We start from the raw sequence: 17,299 nt of genomic DNA on the forward strand, positions 1-17,299 counted from the left end.
TCTTACTGACCCCAAATTTTTGAACAGTAGTGTATATATATTATATAAAAATGTAAGGGATAAGACACAGATAATTTTACTTGCCTGACCTGATTAGAACAATGAAAAAACTTAAATGAAAAAATAACTTGGGAATCACTAAAACGAGGGCGCGATTGTACAGTGGACACATAAAAACATTCTCTGTCATTTTGTTTGGAACATCATTCAAACTGCAAAGTGTTAACTTATATTTTTGTACAGTAGCAATAAAACACAACATTGTGCATTTTTAAAATACATTCAAGCAATCCGCCCCGAAAATGAAACTAAAATGCTCACGGGCCACGGCTGCACAGGCATTCATAATGGTGCGCGTCCTCAGCGAGGAACGAGCAGAACAGAGTCAACGTTTTTTAGGTCATTGCTCCTTCCATAGGAATTTATTGAAAAAGCTCGCTCTGCTCCGCACCATTATCAATGTCCGTGCGGACGAACATATTTTACTTTCGTTTTTAAGTTAGCGATTAAAAAGCCCCCAGCGGTGTCACACGTCAGTTAACCGGTGGTAAAATATTCTCACTGTCACATACCTAGTATATTTTTATATAGATATAATAGGCCTACCTGATTTTGAACACAAGAGGGCAGTATAGCACTATGTTTGACTTTATTTATTTATTGTTTAGACTAAACAACCATTCTGGCAGTTTTTAAACTTAAACTTCATTCTTAAATTGAAAAAAAAGAATAAAATGAGTTAAGTTCTGATATTTGTATACTTTTATATAGTAATAAATGGTGTATAATTACATTTTTAGAATATATGAGCCTTTTACTGTTTACTTTTTAGACAATACTTTAATCCCTCGCCATAGCAAAACCGTTTGAGATATTTATTATCCGTTCACAATTTAGCATCATTAATATATTTTTATCATGTTGAAAAAGTTTGGTGGGAATAAAATAAACCACTTCGATAAAGGTGGCTAAAAATTCAGAGGCTGATTTTGCAAAAAAATCCACATTCAGACCAAAATATCTGACTTCCTGATGGTCAGAGCTAATGACTTTAAATTAGAAAGTTGTCCGGGTCGATGAGATCAATATATGAACTGAGTTTTTTTTACTGTAGTTAAAACTAACCCCCCCACTTTTGTCAAAAGCATGTTGAAAGTGACACACTTCCTGCTGCCAGTTGGTGGCGCTATAACTTTGAATCACAATAGCCACATCCATCTGATCGGCCTCTTACCACGAACACACTGGTGAAGTTTCATCAAGATCAGTTAATGTATGCAGCAGTTATTCCACTTCGTGTTTCTCTTTTCTCGCCATAAATTCGATTCCTCGCCACGGCCAAACCGTTCGAGATATCAAAAATCCGTCCGCAATTTAGCATCCTCAAAGTCTTGACTACATGCACACCGAGTTTGGAGGGGACACGGTGAATTTTCTAGGAGGAGTATTTCACATTCCACAGCAAGCGTTTTCCAAACAACCCATAATAGCCGACTTCCTGTTGGGCTGGCGTAAAACTTGACCAGGGGAAAGTTGTTCGGCACGATGAGATCTATATGTGTACCGAGTTTCATATTAATTCATGCAAGCGTGTTTGATATATGGACCAAGTTTTAGAACCCCGTTCAAGGGGGCGCTGTTGAGCCCCCCTGCCACGCCCGGGTACCAGCTTCAGCCCGGCCCTGATGGCCGTGGGTTCTGACCTGTGTGCAAAGTTTCAAGAGTTTTTGAGCACGTTAAGGACCCCAAAAGCCCCTGAAACCTTGATTAACAATATAAAAGCAATAGTCAAATCCCCCCCTCCCCTCACACACACACAGACACAGAGAGAGGGAGAGAAAATTCTTCAGAAAATCCACATTCAAACCAAAATATCTCTCTTCCTGTTGGTCGGAGATGGTTAATGTCAATTAGAAAGTTGTCCGTCTTGATGAGAACAATACACATACCAAGTTTTGTTGCTGTTGATAAAACTAACCGCCCCATTTATGACTAAAGGTGGCGCTACTGAGCCCCTCACCACGCCCGTTTCTGAAACTTTGCACATGTCTACGGGCTAATAAATGTGATGTGTCTGTCGAGTTTCATCCAATTTCAAGTATGTTAAGAGTCTCAAAAGCATCAAAAAAGAATATTAAAGTTTGAAGCGTTGCCATGGCAACAGTATTAAAGATATCAAAAATCCTTTCACAGGTCTACATCTGCCGTGTGTTTACATTATACACATAAAGTTTGAAGCAAATCGGGTAAAAATAAGAGGGTGATTTCAAAGCATTTTGAAAGTGACACACTTCCCGCTGCCAGTTGGTGGCGCTATAACTTTGACTCACAATAGTCACATCAATGTGATCGGCCTCTGACCACGAACACACTGCTGAAGTTTTATCAAGATCAGTCAATGTATGCAGAAGTTATAATACACTTCCTGTGTCCCATTATTCGCCATAAATTCGTTTCCTCGCCTTGGCCAAACCGTTCGAGATATCAAAAATCCGTCCGCAATTTATCATCCTCAATGTCTTGACTTCATGCACACCGAGTTTTGAGGCGAATGGATGAATTTCCTAGGAGGAGTACATCAAATTCCACAGCATGCGTTTTCCAAACAACCCATAATAGCCGACTTCCTGTTGGGCTGGCGTAAAAAGTAAAAGTACGAAAGTTGTTTGGCCCGATGAGATCTATATGTGTACCGAGTTTCATATTATTACATGCAAGCGTGTTTGATTTATGGACCAAGTTTTCGGACCCCGTTCCAGGGGGCGCTGTCGAGCCTCCCTGCCACGCCCGTGTCCCAGCTTCAGCCCGGCCCTAATGGCCGCGGGTTCTGACCCGTGTGCAAAGTTTCAAGAGTTTTCGAGCACGTTAAGGGCCCCAAAAGTGCCCGAAAGGTTGATAAAAAATAATAATAAAATATAGCTGCAAGCAGCGATTACGGGCCCAAGCCGGTGGCACCGCAACCCCGGTGCCTTTAGTTACCTAAAGGCACCGGGGTGGCGGTACCGCCGGCTTTGGCCCTCCATCGCTGCTCGCAGCTATATTTATATATATATATATATATATATATATATATATATATATACATACATACATACATACATATATAAATACACACACATACATATATATGTATATATATATATATGTATATATATATATATATATATATATATATTTATATATATATATATATATATATATATATATTATTGTTCAAAAGTTTGGGGTCAGTAAGATTTTTAATGTTTTTAGGAGAAGTCTCTTCTGCTCACCAAGGCTGCATTTATTGATTAAAAATACAAACAAAAACAGTAATATTGTGAAATATTATTCCAATTTAAAACAGCTGTTTTCAATTTTAAAATATTTTACATAGTAATTCATTTCTGTGATCAAAGTTGAGTTTTCAGCATCATTACTCCAGTCTTCAGTGTCACATGATCCTTCAGAAATCATACTAATATGATGATTGATGCTCAATAAATATTCATTATTATTTTCAATGTTGAAAACAGTTGTGTACAGATTTTTTTTTTTTCAAAATGCTTTGATGAATGTAAAGTTCAAAAGAACAGCATATATTTCAAATATATATATTTTTAACATTATAAATGTCTTTACTGTAACTGTTGATCAGTTTAACTCATCCTTCATAAATAAAAGTACTGATTTATTTTATTTCTTTCCCCCAAAAATAAAATTTTAATTATTACTAACCACAAACTTTTGAGCGGTAGTGTTTAACGTTACAAAAGCTGTTCTTTTGAACTTTCTATTCATCAAAGACTGTACACAACTGTTTTCGACATTTAAAATAATAATGAATGTTTCTTGAGTATCAATCATCATATTAGAATCATTTCTGAAGGATCATGTGACAGTGACGACTGGAGTAATGATGCTGAAAACTCAGCTTTGATCACAGGAATAAATAACAGTTTAAAATATATTAAAATAGAAAGCAGCTGTTTTAAATTGGAATACTATTTTACAATATTACTGTTTTTGTTTGTATTTTTAATCAAATAAATGCAGCCTTGGTGAGCAGAAGAAACTTCTCTGTTATGTGCGCGCCACAGACTGCACGCACGTCCGCTTAGAGTTCCGCCTTTTGCCTTCCGTCAATATTACGTTATTAGAAAAATATTTTTTTAGAGAATCGATTTTTTGACATTTGTGAATCGATTCAGAATCGTCCACGTCCGCATCGCGATGCATCTAAGAATCAATTTTTTCTCCCACCCCTAGATTTCATACAACAGGTTAATAAACAGTTACAATTAAGTCACTTACATTTTAGATGCAATGTTGACTGTTTTTGTTCTGTTTCAGCAGCGAAAATAGTTAAACAAAGATCACGGCAGAACCATCACGCATCACGTGTTTTCTCATAACTGAACGATTCAGCATTTTTAACGAATCGGTTGACTCAAAGATTGAATGATCAATCCATAAACATCTGTCTTAATCATGATCGACTCATTCGAACGAATCGTTTGAACGAATGAATCAATGACTCGCTTATTAAGATGAATGCCTGGCGACACCTAATGGCGGTTTAGTGTTGTTTAAAAGCATCATTCTTTCCCACATGTGTGTGATTTGTGTGTGCAACATTATCATTATTTTTCTTTCACTATTATATTAGCGATTTAAAAGCACCCACTCGTGTCACACGTCGATTAACCGGTGGGAAAATATCCTCAGACACATACCTAATAAATGTATATTTAAATACAATATTGGCCTACCTGGTAAAAAGTTTTATATACTATTTTGATGTCCTTTTGGACACAAGAGGGCAGTATAGCCCTATGTTTGCTTTTTTGTTGAACCAAATAGCACTAAATAGCCTGTTTTTAACTTTTTCATTCTTCTTGAATTGCAAAAACAGAATAAATGGGTTTAGTTGTGATATTTGTATACTTTTATATAGAAATAAATGGTATATAATTACATTTTTAGAAGATTTTTACTTTAATCCCTCGCCATAGCAAAACCGTTTGAGATATTTATTATCCATTCACAATTTAGCATATTTAATGTAGTTTCATCATGTTGAAAAAGTTTGGTACGAATAAAATAAATAGTTTAAGAGGAGTGGCTAAAAATTCAGAGGCTGATTTTGCAAAAAAATTCACATTCAGACCAAAATATCTGACTTCCTGATGGCCAGAGCTATTGAATGTAAATTAGAAAGTTGTCCGGCTTGATGAGAACAATATACAAACTATTTTTTCTTTACTGTAGTTAAAAGTAACCCCCCCACTTTTGTCAAAAGCATGTTGAAAGTGACACACTTCCTGCTGCCAGTTGGTGGCGCTATAACTTTGACTCACAATAGCTACATCCATCTGATCGGCCTCTTACCACGAACACACTGCTGAAGTTTCATCAAGATTAGTTAATGTATGCAGAAGTTATTCCACTTCCGTGTTTCTCTTTTCTCGCCATAAATTCGATTCCTCGCCACAGCCAAACCGTTCGAGATATCAAAAATCCGTCCGCAATTTAGCATCCTCAAAGTCTTGACTACATGCACACCGAGTTTGAAGGGGACACGGTGAATTTTCTAGGAGGAGTATTTCACATTCCACAGCAAGCGTTTTCCAAACAACCCATAATAGCCGACTTCCTGTTGGGCTGGCGTAAAACTTGACCGGGGTAAAGTTGTTCGGCCCGATGAGATCTATATGTGTACCGAGTTTCATATTAATTCATGCGAGCGTGTTTGATATATGGATCAAGTTTTAGAACCCCGTTCAAGGGGGCGCTGTTGAGCCCCCCAGCCACGCCCGGGTACCAGCTTCAGCCCGGCCCTGATAGCCGTGGGTTCTGACCTGTGTGCAAAGTTTCAAGAGTTTTTGAGCACGTTAAGGACCCCAAAAGCCCCTGAAACCTTGATTAACAATATAAAAGCAATAGTCAAATCCCCCCCTCCCCTCACACACATACAGACACAGAGAGAGGGAGAGAAAATTCTTCAGAAAATCCACATTCAAACCAAAATATCTCTCTTCCTGTTGGTCAGAGATGGTTCATGTAAATTAGAAAGTTGTCCGTCTTGATGAGAACAATACACATACCAAGTTTTGTGATTCTAGGAAAAACTAAGCCCCCATTTTTGACTAAAGGTGGCGCTACTGAGCCATTCCACCACCCCCGTTTCTGAAACTTTGCACATGTCTACTGGCTAATAAATGTGATGTGTCTGTTGAGTTTCATGCAATTTCAAGTATGTTAAGAGTCTCAAAAGCATCAAAAAATAATATTAAAGTTTGATGCATTGCCACGGCAACAGTATCTAAGATATCAATAATCCTTTCACAGGTTTACATCTGCCGTGTGTCTACATTGTACACATAAAGTTTGAAGCAAATCGGGTAAAAATAAGACACTGATTTCAAAGCATTTTGAAAGTGATGTACTTCCTGCTGCCTGTTGGTGGCGCTATAACTTTGACTCACAATAGTCACATCTGTGCGATCGGCCTCTTACAATGAACACACTGCTGAAGTTTAATCAAGATCAGTTAATGTATGCAGAAGTTATAACACACTTCCTGTTTCCATTATTCGCCATAAATTCGTGTCCTCGCCACGGCCAAACCGTTCGAGATATCAAAAATCCGTCCGCAATTTAGCATCCTCAATGTCTTGACTTCATGCTGACCGAGTTTGGAGGCGATTGGATGAATTCCCTAGGAGGAGTACATTAAATTCCACAGCATGCGTTTCCAAACAACCCATAATAGCCGACTTCCTGTTGGGCTGGCGTAAAACTTAGAGCACGAAAGTTGTTCGGCCTGATGAGATCTATATGTGTTCCGAGTTTCATATTATTACATGCAAGTGTGTTTGATTTATGGACAAGTGTTCGGATTCCGTACCAGGGGGCGCTGTTGAGCCCCCCTGCCACGCCCGGGTACCAGCTTCAGCCCGGCCCTAATGGCCGGGGGTTCTGACCTGCGTGCAAAGTTTCATGAGTTTTTGAGCACGTTAAAGGCCCCAAAAGCCCCCGAACCCTTGAAGAACAATAATAATAATAATAATAAATATAGCTGCGAGCAGCGATTACGGGCCCAAGCCGGTGGCACCGCAACCCCGGTGCCTTTAGTTACCTAAAGGCACCGGGGTGGCGGTACCGCCGGCTTTGGCCCTCCATCGCTGCTCGCAGCTATATTTATATATATATATATATATATATATATATATATATATATATATACATACATACATACACACACATACATATATATGTATATGTATATATATATATATATATATATATATATATATATATATATATATATATATATATACATACATACATACATACATACACATACGTATATATATATATGTATGTATATATATATATATATATATATATTATTGTTCAAAAGTTCGGGGTCAGTAAGATTTTTAATGTTTTTAGGAGAAGTCTCTTCTGCTCACCAAGGCTGCATTTATTGATTAAAAATACAAACAAAAACAGTAATATTGTGAAATATTATTCCAATTTAAAACAGCTGTTTTCAATTTTCAAATATTTTACATAGTAATTCATTTCTGTGATCAAAGTTGAGTTTTCAGCATCATTACTCCAGTCTTCAGTGTCACATGATCCTTCAGAAATCATACTAATATGATGATTGATGCTCAATAAATATTCATTATTATTTTCAATGTTGAAAACAGTTGTGTACAGATTTTTTTTTTCAAAATGCTTTGATGAATGTAAAGTTCAAAAGAACAGCATATATTTCAAAGATATATATTTTTAACATTATAAATGTCTTTACTGTAACTGTTGATCAGTTTAACTCATCCTTCATAAATAAAAGTACTGATTTATTTTATTTCTTTCCCCCAAAAATAAAATTGTAATTATTACTAACCACAAACTTTTGAGCGGTAGTGTTTAACGTTACAAAAGCTTTAGATTTCAGATAAATGCTGTTCTTTTGAACTTTCTATTCATCAAAGACTGTACACAACTGTTTTCGACATTTAAAATAATAATGAATGTTTCTTGAGTATCAATCATCATACAAGAATAATTTCTCAAGGATCATGTGACAGTGACGACTGAAGTAATGATGCTGAAAACTCAGCTTTGATCACAGGAATAAATAACAGTTTAAAATATATTAAAATAGAAAGCAGCTGTTTTAAATTGGAATAATATTTTACAATATTACTGTTTTTGTTTGTATTTTTAATCAAATAAATGCAGCCTTGGTGAGCAGAAGAAACTTCTCTGTTATGTGCGCGCCACAGACTGCACGCACGTCCGCTTAGAGTTGCGCCTTTTGCCTTCCGTCAATATTACGTTATTAGAAAAAATATTTTTTTAGAGAATCGATTTTTTTACATTTGTGAATCGATTCAGAATCGTCCACGTCCGCATCGCGATGCATCTAAGAATAATTTTTTTTCTCCCACCCCTAGATTTCATACAACAGGTTAATAAACAGTTACAATTAAGTCACTTACATTTTGGATGCAATGTTGACTGTTTTTGTTCTGTTTCAGCATCACGTGTTTTCTCATAACTGAACGATTCAGCATTTTTAACGAATCGGTTGACTCAAAGATTGAATGATCAATCCATAAACATCTGTCTTAATCATGATCGACTCATTCGAACGAATCGTTTGAACGAACGAATCAATGACTCGCTTATTAAGATGGATGCCTGGCGACACCTAATGGCGGTTTAGTGTTGTTTAAAAGCATCATTCTTTCCCACATGTGTGTGATTTGTGTGTGCAACATTATCATTATTTTTCTTTCACTATTATATTAGCGATTTAAAAGCACCCACTCGTGTCACACGTCGATTAACCGGTGGGAAAATATCTTCAGACACATACCTAATAAATGTATATTTAAATACAATATTGGCCTACCTGGTAAAAAGTTTTATATACTATTTTGATGTCCTTTTGGACACAAGAGGGCAGTATAGCCCTATGTTTGCTTTTTTGTTGAACCAAATAGCACTAAATAGCCTGTTTTTTACTTTTTCATTCTTCTTGAATTGCAAAAACAGAATAAAATGGGTTTAGTTGTGATATTTGTATACTTTTATATAGAAATAAATGGTATATAATTACATTTTTAGAAGATTTTTACTTTAATCCCTCGCCATAGCAAAACCGTTTGAGATATTTATTATCCATTCACAATTTAGCATATTTAATGTAGTTTCATCATGTTGAAAAAGTTTGGTACGAATAAAATAAATAGTTTAAGAGGAGTGGCTAAAAATTCAGAGGCTGATTTTGCAAAAAAATTCACATTCAGACCAAAATATCTGACTTCCTGATGGCCAGAGCTATTGAATGTAAATTAGAAAGTTGTCCGGCTTGATGAGTACAATATAGAAACAATTTTTTCTTTACTGTAGTTAAAAGTAACCCCCCCACTTTTGTCAAAAGCATGTTGAAAGTGACACACTTCCTGCTGCCAGTTGGTGGCGCTATAACTTTGACTCACAATAGCTACATCCATCTGATCGGCCTCTTACCACGAACACACTGCTGAAGTTTCATCAAGATCAGTTAATGTATGCAGAAGTTATTCCACTTCCGTGTTTCTCTTTTCTCGCCATAAATTCGATTCCTCGCCACAGCCAAACCGTTCGAGATATCAAAAATCCGTCCGCAATTTAGCATCCTCAAAGTCTTGACTACATGCACACCGAGTTTGAAGGGGACACGGTGAATTTTCTAGGAGGAGTATTTCACATTCCACAGCAAGCGTTTTCCAAACAACCCATAATAGCCGACTTCCTGTTGGGCTGGCGTAAAACTTGACCGGGGTAAAGTTGTTCGGCCCGATGAGATCTATATGTGTACCGAGTTTCATATTAATTCATGCGAGCGTGTTTGATATATGGATCAAGTTTTAGAACCCCGTTCAAGGGGGCGCTGTTGAGCCCCCCAGCCACGCCCGGGTACCAGCTTCAGCCCGGCCCTGATGGCCGTGGGTTCTGACTTGTGTGCAAAGTTTCAAGAGTTTTTGAGCACGTTAAGGACCCCAAAAGCCCCTGAAACCTTGATTAACAATATAAAAGCAATATTCAAATCCCCCCTCCCCTCACACACACAGAGACACAGAGAGAGGGAGAGAAAATTCTTCAGAAAATCCACATTCAAACCAAAATATCTCTCTTCCTGTTGGTCGGAGATGGTTAATGTCAATTAGAAAGTTGTCCGTCTTGATGAGAACAATACACATACCAAGTTTTGTTGCTGTTGATAAAACTAACCGCCCCATTTATGTCTAAAGGTGGCGCTACTGAGCCCCTCACCACGCCCGTTTCTGAAACTTTGCACATGTCTACGGGCTAATAAATGTGATGTGTCTGTCGAGTTTCATCCAATTTCAAGTATGTTAAGAGTCTCAAAAGCATCAAAAAAGAATATTAAAGTTTGAAGCTTTGCCATGGCAACAGTATTAAAGATATCAAAAATCCTTTCACAGGTCTACATCTGCCCAGTGTTTACATTATACACATAAAGTTTGAAGCAAATCGGGTAAAAATAAGAGGGTGATTTCAAAGCATTTTGAAAGTGACACACTTCCTGCTGCCAGTTGGTGGCGCTATAACTTTGACTCACAATAGTCACATCAATGTGATCGGCCTCTGACCACGAACACACTGCTGAAGTTTTATCAAGATCAGTCAATGTATGCAGAAGTTATAATACACTTCCTGTGTCCCATTATTCGCCATAAATTCGTTTCCTCGCCTTGGCCAAACCGTTCGAGATATCAAAAATCTGTCCGCAATTTATCATCCTCAATGTCTTGACTTCATGCACACCGAGTTTTGAGGCGAATGGATGAATTTCCTAGGAGGAGTACATCAAATTCCACAGCATGCGTTTTCCAAACAACCCATAATAGCCGACTTCCTGTTGGGCTGGCGTAAAACTTAGAGCACGAAAGTTGTTCAGCCCAATAAGATCTATATGTGTACCGAGTTTCATATTAATTCATGCAAGAGTGTTTGGTATATGGACCAAGTTTTCGGACCGCACTCGGACCCCATTCAAGGGGGCGCTGTCGAGCCCCCCTGCCACGCCCAGGTACCATCTTCAGCCCGGCCCTAATGGCCGCAGCTTCTGACCTGTGTGCAAAGTTTCATGAGTTTTTGAGCACGTTAAAGGCCCCAAAAGCCCCCGAACCCTTGAACAATAATAATAATAATAATAATAAATATAGCTGCGAGCAGCGATTGCGGGCCCAAGCCGGTGGCCCTCCATCGCTGCTCGCAGCTATATTTATATATATATATATATATATATATATATATATACACACACACACACACACACACACACACATATATATATATATATATATATAAGACAGAACATATTACTTGTATTACCTTATTCTGATTTTATGATACACTCAAAATATTCCACAACAAATCCTTTAAATTTAATGTAAAAATAAAAACGAAAGTAAGAAGTGTTGGGCTCACGTAACCCTCTCATTAGAATCAAAATGTTTCAATTTTTGCGATGTATTTGGATGCTAAACTATTCTTTATTATAGGCTTTGTACTTCACTCGTGTTCCAATATCGATGGAAAAAATCATCCTCTTCACACGCGCAAAAATGTGCTTGGAAACATCACAGTGGAGCTCTGCTTACTGTGAATGGTACAGATTGTACTACTGACTATTTAAACAGAGCAGTGTAATTCGTTTATGTTAGGTTGACTATTTTTATTATTATATTGTATTAGGGCTATAATGAATGTCAAGATTGCAATTCTGGAATGTGTGTGTGACGCGGTTGCGGTTGAACAGTGGACACAAAAACATAAATAAAATGTTTTAGTTAATTCCTACATCCATAGGAATACATTGAAAATGCTCGCTCTACTCCGCACCATTATCAATGTCTGTGCGGACGTCTGTATTTTACTAGTATATAGTATACTATAGTTAGCGATTTAAAAGCCCTCAGCGGTGTCTCATGTCGATTAACCGGTGGGAAAATTTTATCACAGTCACATCCCTAATATATTTATATATAAATACAATAGGCCTACCTGAAAGAGAATTTTACTTGCCCGACCAAAGTATAGCCTGATTAGAACGTCAATAACAAAAAAATAACTTGGGAATCACTAAAACGAGAGATTATTCTAATTTCATTACATTCATTTTAAGTTGCAATCAGCAGTTAAAAATATAACATATGATAGAGTTAAGCAACCTCACTTGACGAGTAGGCAACTATTTCCTGAATACAATCACGATTGAAACTGTGACATTGATTTCATACAACAGGTTACTAAACAGTTACAATTAAGTCACTTACATTTTAGATGCAATATTGACTGTTTTTGTTCTGTTTCAGCAGCAAAAATAGTTAAACAAAGATCACAGCAACTTGTTTTCTCATTACTGAATGATTCAGCATTTTGAAACGAATCGCTTGACTCAAAGATTCAATGGTCAATCCATAAACATCTGTCTCAATCATGAATGACTCAGTCATTGGAATGAATCGTTTGAACGAATGAATCAATGACTCGCTCATTAAGATGGTCGCCTGGCGACACCTAATGGCGGTTTAGTGTTATGTTTAAAAGTATCATTCTTTCCAACGTGCACCATTATCAATGTCCGTGCGGACGTCCGTTTTTTTACTTTCACTTTTATATTAGCGATTTAAAAGCACCCGCTCGTGTCACACGTCGCTTAACCGATGGGAAAATATCCTCACAGTCATATACCTAATAAATTTATATTTAAATACAATAGGCCTACCTAGTAAAACGTTTTATATACTATTTTGATATCCTTTTGGACACAAGAGGGCAGTATAGCCCTATGTTTGCTTTTTTGTTGAAACAAATAGCACTAAATAGCCTGTTTTTAACTTTTTCATACTTTTTGAATTGCAAAAACAGAATAAAATAGGTTTAGTTCTAATATTTGTATAATTTTATATAAAAATAAATGGTGTATAATTAAATTTTAAGAATATATGAGATGTTTTCTGATTCCTTTTTTGACATTATTTTAATCCCTCGCCATGTCAAAACCGTTTGAAATATTTAATATCCGTTCACAATTTAGCATCTTTAATGTATTTTCATCGTGTTAAAAAAGTTTGGTGTGAATAAAAAAAAAAACACTTAGCAGGAGTGGGTAAAAAGCAGAGGCTGAATTTGCAAATAAATCCACATTCAAACCAAAATATCTGACTTCCTATTGGTCGAAGCTAATAACTGTATATTAGAAAGTTGTCCGGCTCGATGAGACCAATGTACGTACTGATTTTTAAAACTGTGGGTAAAACTAACCCCCCCACTTTTGTCAAAAGCATTTTGAAAGTGACACACTTCCTGCTGCCAGTTGGTGGCGCTATAACTTTGACTCACAATAGTTACATCCATCTGATCGGCCTCTTACCACGAACACACTGGTGAAGTTTCATCAAGATCCGTTAATGTATGCAGAAGTTATACCACTTCGTGTTTCTCTTTTCTCGCCATAAATTCGTTTCCTCGCCACGGCCAAACCGTTCGAGATATCAAAAATCCGTCCGCAATTTAGAATCCTCAATGTCTTGACTTCATGCACACCGAGTTTGGTGGGGATTGGATGAATTCTCTAGGAGGAGTACTTCGCATTCCACAGCAAGCGTTCTCCAAACAACCCATAATTGCCAACTTCCTGTTGGGCTGGCGTAAAACTTAGAGCACGAAAGTTGTTCAGCCCGATGTGATCTATATGTGTACAGAGTTTCATATCATTACATGCAAGTGTGTTTGATTTATGGACAAGTGTTCGGATCCCATTCCAGGGGGCGCTGTTGAGCCCCCCTGCCACACCCGGGTACCAGCTTCAGCCAAGCCCTGATGGCCGAGGGTTCTGACCTGTGTGCAAAGTTTCAAGAGTTTTCGAGCACGTTAAAGGCCCCAAAAGCCCCTGAAACCTTGAAAAACAGGAATTTTAAACAAATCTCACTCAAAAGACAAATCCCCCCACCCCTCACACACACAGAGACGCAGAGGCAGAGAGAGAGAGGGAGAGAATTCTACAAAAAATCACATTCAAACCAAAATATCTCACTTTCTGTTGGTCACAGCTTATGACTATAAATTAGAAAGTTGTCCGGCTTGATGAGAACAATATACATAACGATTTTTGTGACTCTACTTAAAACTAAGCCCCCATTTTTGACTAAAGGTGGCGCTACTGAGCCCCTCACCACGCCCGTTTCTGAAACTTTGCACATGTCTACCGGCTAATAAATGTGATGTGTCTGTCGAGTTTCATCCAATTTCAAGTATGTTAAGAGTCTCAAAAGCATCTGAAAAGAATATTAAAGTTTGATGCGTTGCCACGGCAACAGTATTTAAGATATCAATAAACCTTTCACAGGTCTACATCTGCCGTGTGTCTACATTATACACATAAAGTTTGAAGCAAATCGGGTAAAAATAAGAGGGTGATTTCAAAGCATTTTGAAAGTGACACACTTCCTGCTGCCAGTTGGTGGCGCTATAACTTTGACTCACAATAGTCACATCCATGTGATCGGCCTCTTACAACGAACACACTGCGGAAGTTTCATCAAGATCAGTTAATGTATGCAGAAGTTATAACACACTTCCTGTTTATCTTTTCTCGCTATAAATTCGTTTCATCGCCACGGCCAAACCGTTCGAGATATCAAAAATCCGTCCGCAATTTAGCATCCTCAATATCTTGACTTTATGCTGACCGAGTTTGGTGTGGATCGGATCAATTCCCTAGGAGGAGTACATTAAATTCCACAGCATGCGTTTTTCAAACAACCCATAATAGCTGACTTCCTGTTGGGCAGAGCTAATAACTTAGAGCGCGAAAGTTGTTCGGCCCGATGAGATCTATATGTGTACCGAGTTTCATACTAATACGTTCTTGTATGTGTCCAAGATTTAAGATTGTGTTCTAGGGGGCGCTGTTGAGCCCCCCTGCCACGCCCGGGTACCAGCTTCAGCCCGGCCCTAATGGCCGCGGGTTCTGACCTGCGTGCAAAGTTTCATGAGTTTTTGAGCACGTTAAAGGCCCCAAAAGCCCCCGAACCCTTGAAGAACAATAATAATAATAATAATAAATATAGCTGCGAGCAGCGATTGCGGGCCCAAGCCGGTGGCACCGCCACCCCGGTGCCTTTAGTTACCTAAAGGCACCGGGGATGGCGGTGCCACCGGCTTTGGCCCTCCATCGCTGCTCGCAGCTATATTTATATATATATATATATATATATATATATATATACACACACACACACACACATATATATATATATATATATATGTATATAAATATCTATATATATACATATATATATATATGTATATAAATATCTATATATATACACACACACACACACACACACACACATATATATATATATATATATATATATATATATATATATATATATATATATACTTATATATATACGTATATATATATATATAAATATAAGACAGAAAATTTTACTTGTCTTACCTTATTCTGATTTTATGATACACCCAAAATATTCCACAACAAATCCTTTAAATTTAATGTAAAAATAAAAACGAAAGTAAGCAGTGTTGGTCTCACGTAACCCTCTCATTAGAATCAAAATGTTTCAATATTTGCGATGTATTTGGATGCTAAACTATTCTTTATTATAGGCTTTGTACTTCACTCGTGTTCCAATATCGATGGAAAAAATCATCCTCTTCACACGCGCAAAAATGTTCTTGGAAACATCACAGTGGAGCTCTGCTTACTGTGAATGGTACAGATTGTACTACTGACTATTTAAACAGAGCAGTGTAATTCGTTTATGTTAGGTTGACTATTTTTATTATTATATTGTATTAGGGCTATAATGAACAGGCTGCGATGTCAAGATTGCAATTCTGGAATGTGTGTGTGTGTGTGACGCGGTTGCGGTTGAACAGTGGACACAAAAACATAAATAAAATGTTTTGGTTAATTCCTACATCCATAGGAATAAATTGAAAATGCTCGCTCTACTCCGCACCATTATCAATGTCTGTGCGGACGTCTGTATTTTACTAGTATATAGTATACTATAGTTAGCGATTTAAAAGCGCTCAGTGGTGTCACACGTCGATTAACCGGTGGGAAAATGTTATCACAGTCACATCCCTAATATATTTATATATAAATACAATAGGCCTACCTGAAAGAGAATTTTACTTGCCCGACCAGAGTATAGCCTGATTAGAACGTCAATAACAAAAAAATAACTTGGGAATCACTAAAACGAGAGATTATTCTAATTTCATTACATTCATTTTAAGTTGTAATCATCAGTTAATAATAAATGTATTACTGATCAATGGTAACAGGGTTGCACTGCTGAGGCTCATGCTGCTTCTCCAGGAGAATTGTAAACAAATGAGCGCAGCACACAAAAAAGCAACCCAGTTAACAACATACTGACTATAAAAATTACAAATATGGAGTTTTTATATATTTTATAACATATGATAGAGTTAAGCAACCTCACTTGACGAGTAGGCAACTATTTCCTGAATACAATCACGATTGAAACTGTGACATTGATTTCATACAACAGGTTAATAAACAGTTACAATTAAGTCACTTACATTTTAGATGCAATATTGACTGTTTTTGTTCTGTTTCAGCAGCAAAAATAGTTAAACAAAGATCACAACAACTTGTTTTCTCATTACTGAATGATTCAGCATTTTGAAACGAATCGCTTGACTCAAAGATTCAATGGTCAATCCATAAACATCTGTCTCAATCATGAATGACTCAGTCATTGGAACGAATCATTTGAACGAATGAATCAATGACTCGCTCATTAAGATGGTCGCCTGGCGACACCTAATGGCGGTTTAGTGTTATGTTTAAAAGTATCATTCTTTCCAACGTGCACCATTATCAATGTCCGTGCGGACGTCCGTTTTTTTACTTTCACTTTTATATTAGCGATTTAAAAGCACCCACTCGTGTCACACGTCGATTAACCGGTGGGAAAATATCCTCAGACACATACCTAATAAATGTATATTTAAATACAATATTGGCCTACCTGGTAAAAAGTTTTATATACTATTTTGATGTCCTTTTGGACACAAGAGGGCAGTATAGCCCTATGTTTGCTTTTTTGTTGAACCAAATAGCACTAAATAGCCTGTTTTTAACTTTTTCATTCTTCTTGAATTGCAAAAACAGAATAAAATGGGTTTAGTTGTGATATTTGTATACTTTTATATA

This window comes from Rutilus rutilus (assembly GCF_951802725.1).
Source record: "Rutilus rutilus genome assembly, chromosome: 1".
In the NCBI taxonomy this organism is placed as follows: Eukaryota; Metazoa; Chordata; class Actinopteri; order Cypriniformes; family Leuciscidae; genus Rutilus; species Rutilus rutilus.